This window comes from Lepidochelys kempii, chromosome 6 (genome assembly GCF_965140265.1).
Source record: "Lepidochelys kempii isolate rLepKem1 chromosome 6, rLepKem1.hap2, whole genome shotgun sequence".
Lineage (NCBI taxonomy): Eukaryota > Metazoa > Chordata > Testudines > Cheloniidae > Lepidochelys > Lepidochelys kempii.
The window spans coordinates 75,611,317-75,624,236 of record NC_133261.1 but is presented as its reverse complement, the minus strand read 5'-3'; the positions used below and the strand labels follow the sequence as shown (position 1 = coordinate 75,624,236).

General features: G+C 39.9%; 1 protein-coding gene across 3 annotated transcripts in view; it reads right to left on the bottom strand.

Moving 5' to 3' along the window:
• The window catches only part of KATNBL1 (katanin regulatory subunit B1 like 1), a 51,435-nt gene that overhangs the window by 37,503 nt on the left and 1,012 nt on the right, over positions 1 to 12,920 (bottom strand). The window lies entirely within an intron of this gene.

The window sequence follows — 12,920 nt, the reverse complement described above, 5'->3', positions numbered from 1 at the left end:
AAAGCGATGCTCAACTTGGTTATATTTGTCTGAAAGCGTTGCTCCTATTAGTATTACAAATAAGATTACGAAAACAAAAGTTAGTGAAGAAAAAAATATTTTTCAATTTACTTTGTGTAATTGACAGCACTTTCTATAGTCAGTTAACAAGGCAGAAAGACTGAGAAGATCCCACTATAAATAGAGGAGCAGAAAGGTGTTTTTTTTTTTTAAACTGAAATTCTAAAAAAAATTAAGTTGATAGTACACCTTTCAGCTTCCTCATTTGAAGGCAAACTTCCTCCTAGGACCACTCTCTGCTACAGACTATGCCTGCAAGTAACACCAGTGCAATATTTTTATATGCTTTCTTGCTCTTCCTTCCCCCCGCCCTTTTAAGTTACTTGCTGCCTGCCTGCCAGTAGAATTCCCTGCCAGTCCATGTCTTTTGTTTTCTAGTTGTTTGAAGCACATAAGTGCCTATAAAAAGACAACTATACACTCCATGCCATTATTTAATTACATTAACAAAGGACAAATATTCACATTGATATTAATTATCTATGTTTAACATTCCAATTTAGTAACTACTTCATAATAGCTAGGGCCCTACCAAATTCATGGCCATGAAAAACATGTCATGGACTGTGAAATCTGCTCACTCTCCCCTCCCTGCCCCAAAATCTGGTCTTCTGTGTGCTTTTATTCTATACTATACAGATTTTTCAGGGGAGACCATCAATTCTCAAATTGGGTGTCTTAACCCAAAAGTTACAGAGAGGACTGCAAAGTTATTTTTTTTTGGAGTGGGGGAGGGGGTCACTTCTGCGCTGCCTTCAGAGCTGGATGGATGGAGAGCAGTAGTTGTTGGCCGGGTGCACAGCTCTGAAGGCAGCACCCTGCCAGCAGCAGTGCAAGAGTAAGGGTGGCAATACTATACATACCATGCCACTCTTACTCCTGCGCTGCTGCCTTCAGAGCTGGGTTGCCGGAGAGTGGTGACTGCTTACTGAAGGTAATACCATACCATGCCATCCTTACTTCTGCGCTGCTGCTGGCGGCGGGACTGCCTGCAGAGCTGGGCTCCCAGCCAGCAGCTGCCGCTCTCCAGCTGCCCAGCTCTGAAGGCAGTGCTCCTGCCCCAACTCCTATTTGGGTCATGACCCCCACAATCACAACACCTTTACATTTTCAGATTGAAATAGCTGAAATCATGAAATTTATGATTTTTAAATTCCTATGACTGTGAAATTGACCAAAATGGACCATGAATTTGGTAGGGCCCTAATAACAGACATTTATTTACACATTAAAAGACCAATATTCCCCTATGCAGGGAAGTGAAGACTCCCCACTGGTTTTAATTTACAGTTCCCACCTCACTCTTTTACTAGGGGCTGAGATTTACCAACACCCCAACATGGAAGAAGCTGGGAGTTCAGTCCCTTAAACCAACAGATTCCTTATAATTTACTAGTGGCAAAGGCCACAAAAAGAGGATCAGTGCTTGCACGCTGCTGCCTGTTTGTCTGCAACAATCTTAATATCATGGTTTCTCTATAAGCCATGCTGCCTGGGGCTCCTCCAATTACCAAACCACAGCCATCTCCCCAAGAGAGAGCACCAAATTACAGACAGGAAATCTATACAAGTTACTGCAGATATCTGCACTGTTCTGCCTTATGGGCCAGAGGGTGGAAGGCAGGGATATGGCACACCCAGCAGTCATTCCTAGATCTGGATTCCCACAGAACACTATCAGAGGGACCTACAGGAAGGGTGAGCCTTGTTACAGAGGTAGCATTCCTTCCCTTTGATGCCCCTACTGACATAGATTTTGGCTCCTTCAACTTGGGAAAGATACTTCCTTCTAGGCCAGTAGAGCTAGCAATGCTGAGACAAAATCCACACTGCAACAACGATGCATTCTACCACTGCAATTATGCGATCAACACATGCAAAATTTCATCTTTATCTGAGATTACATAAAAATTTGTCTAAAAGTAAACATTGTGAAAGAGGGAGAAATTAAACATACCCAGAGCGATATCTGCATGGGCCTCCGCCATGCTAGCTATGGTAGTTTCCTCCTGTGGCATTATTACTTTTTTCCTTTCTTGGCCCAAAGACCAGTGTAAACTTTTATTCATCTGTGGATCTGATGGTAATTATAACACAGAATTCAAAAATTCCACATTTGTTTTGAGAGCTCTCAGGCTCTGTCTTGATGCCACACCAGAGATGTTCTGCAACAGAATTTACTTAGTATGACTAAAAAGCCCTCTTAATGCTTTTTAAGACGCAGGGTAACATAGCTGACCATATTGTATGGTTTCAGACAATACATGCCTTGTCTACACACAAAAGTTGTACTACTTGGGTGTAGTTAAAGTGGTACTACCCGACTGCTGATGCAGTAATAATACTCATACAGGCTATGCAGGAAGGAGACTAAGCTATTCAGACATAAAGCATCTTTATACCAGCACAATTATGCCCACACTATGTGTACAACTATAACTATATCAATTAAAAAGTCACATTCCTAACAGACAGTAATACTGATACAGAAACTAACTGTACAGACTAAGACAATTTCAAATATATTAGCCTGAGTCTTAAGGAGCATTCAGGGTCTGTTTACAGTAATTAAACCCCACAGCACTGAGACTTGATCTTATCTGACAGGCTAAAAATAGCAGTACAGAAGATGTTCAGGCCTGGGCCTAAATATCTACACTGATATTTTTAGTCCCGTAGCCTGAGTTCCATAAGGGTGAATCAGTTGACCAGGGCCAGCCGCAGGTCTTCTACTGCACTGAAGACGTACCCTAAAGGAGCCTTTTTAGTCACATTAAGCCAACTCAATTGAACTATACCAAACCAACGCTTTTTGCCCGTCAGAGATTTTAACTACTACATATTTCTACATCTTTTAGTTTGACACCAATTAAACACATTCCAGCTCTAAGTATGTAGCACTAATTAAGCAAGATCCTTAGTGTCAAAGCATTGCCATTTAACTATATAAGTGTCTGTGCACTTTTCATAAGTTAGGTTAGGTTTAGCTGGAGGTTGGGGTAGATGTCACCTGCAATGGATTATATAAAATTATACTGATAAAAGCCCTGCCTTGTTAGGCAAAATGTGTATTTTTCAAGTGTGTTAGCTTAATACAATTGAAAAGCTCTATTAAATAGAAGCCAACACGTTTGAAGCAGTGCTGGCTGGCCACATTGTAACCTCGGTTCCCCTGCCATGATCCTGGCCCACCTTGGCACTGGGCCATTCCCCCAGTACAGCTTTCAGAGCCTAATGGCCCGTCTGAATACATCTGACTACCTACAGCCACAAGGGACATTCTGGCAGCCAGGAAGTTAACTGTACTTTATGTCCCCGTCCCTTGATATGCCTCCAACAGGGGCTAGCACAGAGCCAATAAACCAGGAGTTCTCAAACTGGGGGTCAGGACCCTTGAGGGGGTCGTGAGGTTATTACATGAGGTGGTCGTGAGCTGTCACTGTCCACCCCAAACCCCACTTTGCCTCCAGCATTTATAATAGTGTTAAATATAGAAAAACGTGTTTTTAATTTATATGTGGGGGGTCACACTCAGTGGCTTGCTATGTGAAAGGGGTTACTAGTACAAAAGTTTGAGAACGACTGCAATAAACCATCTTTATACCACCCAAGTATTCTCTCTTTTGCAAATCCTCAAGGAAGACATTAAGCAGCAGCAGTGTAGTGGTTCTCAGCCAGGGTTATGCAGAGGTCTTCCAGGGAGTACATCAAATTAAACTCATCTAGATATTTAACTAGTTTTACAACAGCATACATACAAAGCATTAGCGAAGTCAATACAATCTAAAATTTCATAGACAATGATTTGTTTATACTGCTCTGTATACTATACACTGAAATGTAAGTACAATAATTATATTCCAATTGATTTTAATAATTATATGGTAAAAATGTACCATATAACAGTAACAGTAACAGTGTGTTGTGATACTTTTGTATTTTTCTGTCTGATTTTGTAAGTTTTTAAGTGAGGTGAAACTTGGGGGTACACAAGACAAATAAGACTCTTGAAAGGGGTACAGTAAAGGTTGAGAGCCATTGGTGTAGTGGAGAACCAGAGCCACAGAGTTAATAAATTAACCACAATAGTGAACTTAGAAAATAGCCTATACCACAGTTTTCTGGAAAAGCCAATTCTATTCAGTGTGAAACATTACATTCCTGGCATAGAAAGTCTAAAAACAAGCTCTCTCCAACCAGCACTCAAAGCTTTTTAGTCTTCCATGTTCACCCAACTTCACATAAAAAGCTTTGTGTGCCACCAAAGAAAGCTGGCACATAGACTGAAGCTCTCTCTGCCTGGTGCACTGTTTTAAATGGAGGAGATCTTATTACTTTCCTAACTCCACAGACAGCTCTCCTCTGTCCCCACATATACATGTAACATTAAGAAAAGTATAAATGGTCACAGAAAGCTTTGTTAACTTTGAGTTAAGGTTTTTTGAGATTATTTCCTCACAACACAAACACTAAAAATCAAGAATATCTTAAGTTAAGGTAACAGTCCCGTCCCACCCAACAATCTCCAAGCATTACCCTGCTACCACTATGACACTAAATTCACACTAAATCTTTTTGGTAATGCCATCACCCTCAGCACACACATCAAGAAAGTGAAAAAGGAAAAAAATAATCCCACCATCACTTATGGTATTAAGAATGTACGTAGAAGACATTTGTGCATAAAACTTTATTAGTCTGATTTTACTAAGGTAATAAATTGACTATGTAATCTACTTTGCCTTCTTCCCCTACCTAGTGCAATATTGTATTTTAACATTATAATTGGTATTACTTTAAATGGTGTGTTCCAGGGCTGTGCACTGTAATGTTATTTTCAAACTGTTTGATGTGCACACACTGACTGCAATAGTATCACTGAATTAAAATTCAGCATTTTAAAAAGGGCATTCGGTACAATGGAGTACTGTAGACCGATATTGTATTAGATATGACTGTAGCTGTAATTCCTTGCTTTTTAGTATTTGCATTGCAAGGAAAGATATTTGAGGGATTGTAACCAGGTAAGTTCACAATGGCGGAAGATGGGGAAGGTGTATTTTTATCACATGGTAGCCAACAAAATCCTAGAAGACTAGAAATCTGTAGTTTTCATGTGTTTTAGGAAACATCTTTTTTCCTAGCAAAGACAAGGCCTAAGTTAACAAAGTTTGTTTGGGAATTCATGCTGTTGTAGGTACCTTCTCAACACACAGAAAGACAGTCACTGGTTCAAGTAGCTACACAGATCTTTTCAAACATATATTAAAAAAGTGACACTCTTAAGAACACTCAATATAGCTATGAGTACGTGTTTCCAGATTAAAAACCCTTAGGCATTTTAGATAGCAAGTAACAGATCACCTAACAAAACCAAGAGAAAATTATTAGTTATTACTTCATACTGATTGTCTCCTGTATTCTAACTGAAAGAAACCTACAGCTTGTTTTACAATATATAAAACGATATATCCAATTGGTTTATTAAAGAGAGGATAGTGGCCTTTAACATGGAATTTTAAGAGATTTTTCTTCCTCAGTCTTAGGAAATTGTAGTTAAAGGCTTCCAGTTTAAAATATTAGAAGCTTGACATATTGAAATTACAGTGATGAGAGAACATTCAATCAGCCTATCTGCAAGACTGCATATTTTGATATGATAATTTATGGGTTCAATGCACATTAATTAAAAATTATTAGTGTGAATACTTGTAGTAAGGCAGGAATTTAGGTTTAATTTTAAACATGAAGCAGAAAGAATGTCACATTTCTCCTTGGCCCTCAATGTTTACAAAAAAAGAGCAATATTAAAACTAAGATTGATTAAGTCTGCTTAAAAGAATACTTATAAGCAATTTTGTAAGCTGCCAGTTTCACTTTGTGCCTGCTTACACTATGCCAAGGCAGATGCACTTTTGTGCAGGAAAAACAAGATCATTCTCTGTTTGATCCTCCTTCAGCGGAACCCAATCTAAATCAGACAGTGTTTGTGAGCACCCTCTCATAACAAGTCAATGTGTGCAGAAAGATGGGAATGAAAGTTTAAAGGGAAGCTGGTTCAGCTTCAGGTTTTCAAAGGGCTGGTGTCAAACGGGGGGTATGCAGTACTCTTCAAGTTTCATCCCTACGCCTAACCAAATGAAAAATTACGCTCAGTAGATTGTGACTGTACATGTTCTGAGCTCCTTTATCTTAGCTTCTCCTTGGTGGGGACTGAGTATATCTGTGGCTTCTTGGGGTCTTTCTTGATTAGGAAAAAATAAGTGGTACTATTCTCCAATATGAAACCAACACATGGCACCAAAATAAGATCAACTCACAGTAAACTGCACAGATCTGTGATCCTCTCTCTCCTTTCTTATACAATGAATCAACAAATACCAACATTTAAAATCACCAGTAGGCACTGGAATTAACACCCCACTGAAACGAATGGGAGATTCCATCTCTCGAAGCTATTGTTCTGGGCTCTCTAAAGATTCTTATGGGCCTTGTCTTCAACCTGTGGTGTTCAAGTCTGGGATTGCTATCTATCAGCTCATATATGAAAATACAAACTGCTTTGTCTACACAAAGATTTAAATTAACCCATTTTTAAAAAACAACAAGAAGAAATCAGATCTCTGCTTGTTAACCTCAAAAATATGAAATTAGCTTTAAATTTCATCTGCTTTGGATTTAACTATCTACAAATTTTGCCACTTCACTGTTCACTCATTAATGATCTGAGAAAGGAAGTACGTTGAACAACACAGATTCCCATACAGAATCTTGGGGGACCCTACTATCTACCTCTCTCCATTGTAGAAATGGACCACTTATTCCTACCCTTTGTTTCCTACATTTTAAACCAGTTACTGAGCCACAAGAGGCCCTTCCCTGTTATCCCATGTTTCCTTAAGTGGCTTTGGTGAGGAGCCTTGTCAAAGGCTTTTTGAAAATCCAAATACACTATATCAACTGAATCACCCTTACCCACATGTTTGCTGACACACTCAAAGTTTTTAAAAGATTGGTGAAGTATGGCTTCCCTTTACAAAAGCCATGTTGAATCTTCCCCAACATACCATATTCATCCCTGAGTTCAATAATTATGCTTCACTATAGATTCTACCAATTTGCCCAATACAGAAGTTACGTTCACCAGCTAGTTGCCAGATTGTCTCTGAAGCCCTTTAAAAAAAAAAAATCAGCATTACATTAGCTATCATCCAGCCATCTACGACTCAGTCTTCTTTCAGAGATACTTTACATACCAGTTAATAGTTCTGCAATTTCATATTTGAGTTCCTTTAGAACTCTTGGGTGAATACCCTCTAGTCCTGGTGACTTATTACCGTTTATCAATTTGTTCTGAAACCTCTTTCTATTGATACATCAATGTGAGAAAGTAATTCAGATTTGTTGCCCAAAAGTAGCTCTGATGTGAGTATATACACCACATTCTCTGCAGCGAACACCAATGTTTAGTTTCTCTGCAGTGACCTTATTTTCCTTGAGTGCTCATTTAACACCTTGGTCATGTAACGGCCTCACTGTCTGCCTGGCATGCTTCCTGTTTCTGATGTACTTAAATATTTTTGCCATTACTTTTTGCTTCTTTAGCAAGTTGCTGCTCAAATTCTTTCTTGGCTCACCTTAGTATACTTTTACACTTTACCTGCCACAGTTTGGCTATGTCTACACTATGCAGCTTTTAGCAACAGGGCTGTGTGGCTACAGCCATGTCGTTAAAAGGTGCTCAGTATAGCCGCTGTTTGTCAGTTCTCCTGCCGCCAAAAAACTTCGACCCCCAATGAGCAGTGAGCGCTTCTGCTGACAAAGAGCAGTTCACACTGGCATCTGTCATGGGCAAAACTTGTGTCTTTCGGGGTGTATGTGTGTGTTTTTTTAAAACACCTCTGAAAGACAAAAGTTTTGTTGTTCAGCTGCCAATGTAAACATAGCCTTTGTGTTCCTTCCTATTATGCCTAGTAGATTTTGACTTCCAAATCTTAAAAGATGCCTTTTTGCTTCTAATGTCCTCCGTTACTCTGCTGTTTAGCCACAGTGGCCTTCTTTTGTTCCTCTGGTCTTTACTGGTATACATTTAGCGTGAACCTCAATTATGGTGTTTCTGCATACATTTAACCCTTATGACAGCTTCTTTTAATTTCCATCTAACAAGCATCCTCATTTTTGTGTAATGCCCCTTTTTGATGTTAAATGTTACCATAGTGTGTTTTTTTGGTATTATCCCTCTTACAAGGATGTTCAATTTAATAACATTATTATTATTATTACCAAGCAGTTCAACTATAGTTACTTCCTGGACCAGATCCTGTGCTTCACCTAGGACTAAATCAAGAACTGCCTCTCCCTTTATGGGTTCCAGGACTAGCTGCTCCAAGAAGCAGTCATTTATGGTGTCTAGAAGTTTTCTCTCTGCATGATGCCCTGAGGTGACATTTAGTTATTATTGCCCTGTCTACTTTTGTACCCTCACCTCCCTGACCATTTCACAATCACTGTCATCCTGGTCAGGGGGTCGATAGTACATTCCTATTGCTATACCCTTTATTCAAGCATGGAATTTCTATCCAGTTTGTTTCATTTACCTCATTTGGCTCTATTTTTACATATAATGCCACTCCCCCAAGTAAGGACTGCTTACTCTGTTATTCCTATATATTTTATACCCTGTTATTACTGTGTCCCGTTGATTATCCTCAGTCCACCAAGTTTCTGTGATGCTTCTTACATCAATATCCTTGTCTAATTCCAGGCATTCTAGTCTATGTAAAAGAGATGAGTGAACATCTAGCTTATGTATATAAGCACCTGGACATTGTCAGTTTTAAGTTGCTTGCGTTTGTGTGTTATATTTAAATGGGAGTCTCATCTATCTTTTCCTCACTAGCTCCTACCTGTACTTCACCAACTTTTTCCTTTTCCCTTTTACAGGTATATAGAGTTTCCCCTTTAATAATCTGACTGAACCATGTGCTCCTCTCCAGCTATTGACTTTCCCTCACCCCTTAAGATTAAAAATGCTGTAGAGGATTTTTTAAACTTATTTTGTTTTAGGTTGAGTCCATCCCTCCTGTACAGGCCACTGCTTCCCCAGTTCCAAATAAAGCCACATCCCTATACCATTGTCTCATCCACACATTGAGACCTTGCAGTTTTGCCTGTCTTACTGTCCCTGCAAGGGGAAACAGAGAATGCTACCATGGAGGTCCTGGCCTTTAATCTCTTACCTAGAGACTAAATTTGGCCTCCAGGACCTCTCTCTCATACTTCCATGTTACATGTAGATACCAGTGACAAGTCCACAGCACTACCTGTAAGACTATCTAGATGTGAGATCCACTATCTTCACACCCAGCAGGCAATCCATCATGTGGTTCTCTCGGTCATCACAAATCTAGCTATCTATAGTTCTTCTAATTGAATCCCCACCACTATTGCCCATCTCTCCCTAAAAATTGGAGTCCCTACTCCCAGAGGGATATCCTCAGTGTGAGAGGATATCATGACATCATCTGGAAAATGAGTCCCAACTATAGGATCATTTCCTTCCGCTCCAGTTGATGCTCTCCGGCCCCAAGACTTTCATCCTCTTTAACAGGACAGGAGATGTTGGACAGGAGGTGGGACCACTCTGCTTTGTCCCTGAAAAATCTCTCCATTACCTCTGTCTCACTTTGCTTCTCCACTTCAGCCACCCTGGTTTCCTTTTGGGGAACCATGATTATTAAGGTCCTAAAACAGAGGTACCCCTCAAAATGCAACAGGGAAAATTGCTAATGAAGGGGTTTTTTTTGTAATTATTCACAAACATAAGGTTGGATTTTGAATGAAAAAGAAAGAAAATACTGAAATTTTGGGGTCAGAATGCTCTTTAACCTCTCCCCTCCCTCCAAAGTGGATGATAATACACACACACTGATTCTGATATTGAAATATAAAGATAAAGAATTGCTAAATGGTGTGATTAAGAGCTCTCTTAGTTACACTTTAATAATGTACTATTATGGATAGTGAATGCATTTAAAATGAGGTAACACTTAGGCCAAAGTTTTGCTGGCATAAGTGTTGTTTTGCCAATTTTCCTTTTAAATAGAATTTCTGATTTGTTTAAAATGATGTTACTGCTGACAGGAAAAATATAATGCTGTTCTAGATGATTCTACGTATAAAATAAACAAACCTATATGACAAGAAGCTCCCTTTACTGGGAAAATCCAGGAGCAGGGTGATGCAGAAACAGAATGACAAACAGTGACAGTTGTGTAAACTGAAGCTTGCACTTTGTTTTAGGTAACCCATACAATACACAACACTTAACATGCTTAATGCTGACTGAAGAAAGGTTTATACATTTCCTCATTACATATTTATTAAGACCCAAGTGAACAAGGCCCACACTGGAGAAACACCAGACCAGAAACTGAAAGAATGGGTCTCAAGGACCAGGCTAAAGATCAGAGGTGGCAATGACCGATCAAGAAATACAGAACTTCCCAGTGGCCCAGAATGTAGTAACTTGGGCCTCCTGTCAATTCTGTCTTATCTGTTTATCACCTGGCATAAATATACATTCAGAGAGTATAAGTGACAATTGTCGTCTGAAATAGTGAAAATGAAGGTGAAAACTGATTAAGGCTAAACTGGGTAGACTTGAGACTCAGTTTCCCACCTTACACTTTCAATATTCCAGTGCATGTATTCGGTATCCGAGGGCCATGAATGTCTTGCACCGCATGCTCATATATACCTCCTGCCCACAAGACAGATCAGTGCAATAAACTGAGTAGTCTGCACCCTGCTGCTGGTCTTTTGCCTGCATCTTTACTCATGGGGCTTTTTTATTTAGCCTAAGTTTAGGGTATATTTTCTTTTTTCTGTCAGTTACTTTGCTGCGGACTTAGTGTCTTTCTATTTCTTAAATCCCTTGGACTCCTCCCCATGTAGCCAAACTCTCCTTACCTTGGCAGCTCACTGCATTACTATGCGCCCTCACTTTGTCAGGGGCTCTCTCTACTTGAAAAGGAGCTCTTGCAGGAGCCCTCTAAATTTATACCTGTGGCTCAGCCACACATCCATGCCACCTCCTACTAATTATTTGGGTCCTGACCTCTACAAGGCATCCCTTTGATCAACAAGTGATTTACACAGTTGCCACAGTCCCTAGCATTTCCAAAGTCACCAGTGCAGCCTCTCTGACCAAGTTTGGAAGTCAGGATTTAGATCTGGATAGATCTTTATATTTTAGGCAAAAATTTTAGAATGCTTAGCCTATAAAATGCTACGCCCCTACAAACAAGATTTTAAACTAAGACAAGGTCTTGGTGGCTACAAGGTACCGTTCAGTGCATTATTAGCAAAAGAGTAGACAGAGACTTTTAACACATTATTTTTAAACTAATTAAATGCCATGTTGATAGCTTGTCTCCATTACAACAGGGTTTGTAATCGTCTCATTTCAGCTGTAACACAGACAAGACAACTAGGTAAAAACAAACAAACACATAGATGCACCATGTCTCACTGGCCCTCCTGCAAGCATGATTATTATAACTACAATTCTCGAATCATAGAATATCAGGGTTGGAAGGGACCTCAGGAGGTCATCTAGTCCAACCCCTTGCTCAAAGCAGGACCAACCCCAACTACATCATCCCAGCCAGGGCTCTATCAAACGTGACCTTAAAAACCTCTAAGGAAGGAGATTCCACCACCTCCCTAGGTAACCCATTCCAGTGCTTCACCACCCTCCTAGTGAAAAAGTTTTTCTTAATACCCACCCTAAACCTCCCCCCACTACAACTTGAGACCATTACTCCTCGTTCGGTCATCTGATACCACCGAGAACAGTCTAGATCAGTGGTTCCCAAACTTGTTCCGCCGCTTGTGCGGGGAAAGCCCCTGGTGGGCCGTGCCGGTTTATTTACCTGCTGCGTCCGCAGATTTGGCTGATCGCAGCTCCCAGTGGCCATGGTTCGCTGCTCCAGGCCAATGGAATCTGCTGGAAGTAGCGCGGGCCGAGGGACGTACTGGTCACTGCTTCCAACAGCTCCCATTGGCCTGGAGCAGTGAACCGCAGCCACTGGGAGCCGTGATGGGTTGAACCTGCGGACACGGTAGGTAAACAAACTAGTGCGGTCCACCAGGGGCTTTCCCTGCACAAGCGGCGGAACAAGTTTGGGAACCACTGGTCTAGATACATCCTCTTTGGAACCCCCCTTCAGGTAATTGAAAGCAGCTATCAAATCCCCCCTTTCTTCTCTTATATTCTCAAATATAAGTTTAGGAATGCAAACTAATGCTCATTTTAATAATTCAATAAAATTCTTTGTAGAACCTATCCATAACATGTAAGACTATATATCAATGTTTTTTAGACCTAAGATAGCACTATCTTGAATGGAATAGTTTTGATACTGTCTTTTATTTATTCCTTCTAACAAAGAAGACTAGCAAATTACAAATTCCCTTTGAAATCACATTTAATTTTCTACGGAACACCCAGCATAGCTATCACGTTCTCTGTTTAAGGCAGGGAGTTCAGGAGGAATGGAAGGAGGGGAGTGGTAGGGAAAAGGGAAATTCATCTATAACCAAGAATGTAACTATTTTTAAATGCATATAGATTTAAGCCAGTCCTAAAAAAAAGAGTAGCATACATCACAGTGAAAAAATTATTTTTGGAAAATAATTTTTTTCTGAAGTGCTAAAAATGTTAACAGACATTACAAATTAAATCGTTTCTTTGTATTTTATCTAAGCTTGTTCAGATAGCAGTAATTAAACCTAAATATACTGAGTGACTCCAGCACAACAGTCATGTATTTTCCTCAGAAAACCAAAACTCCTTT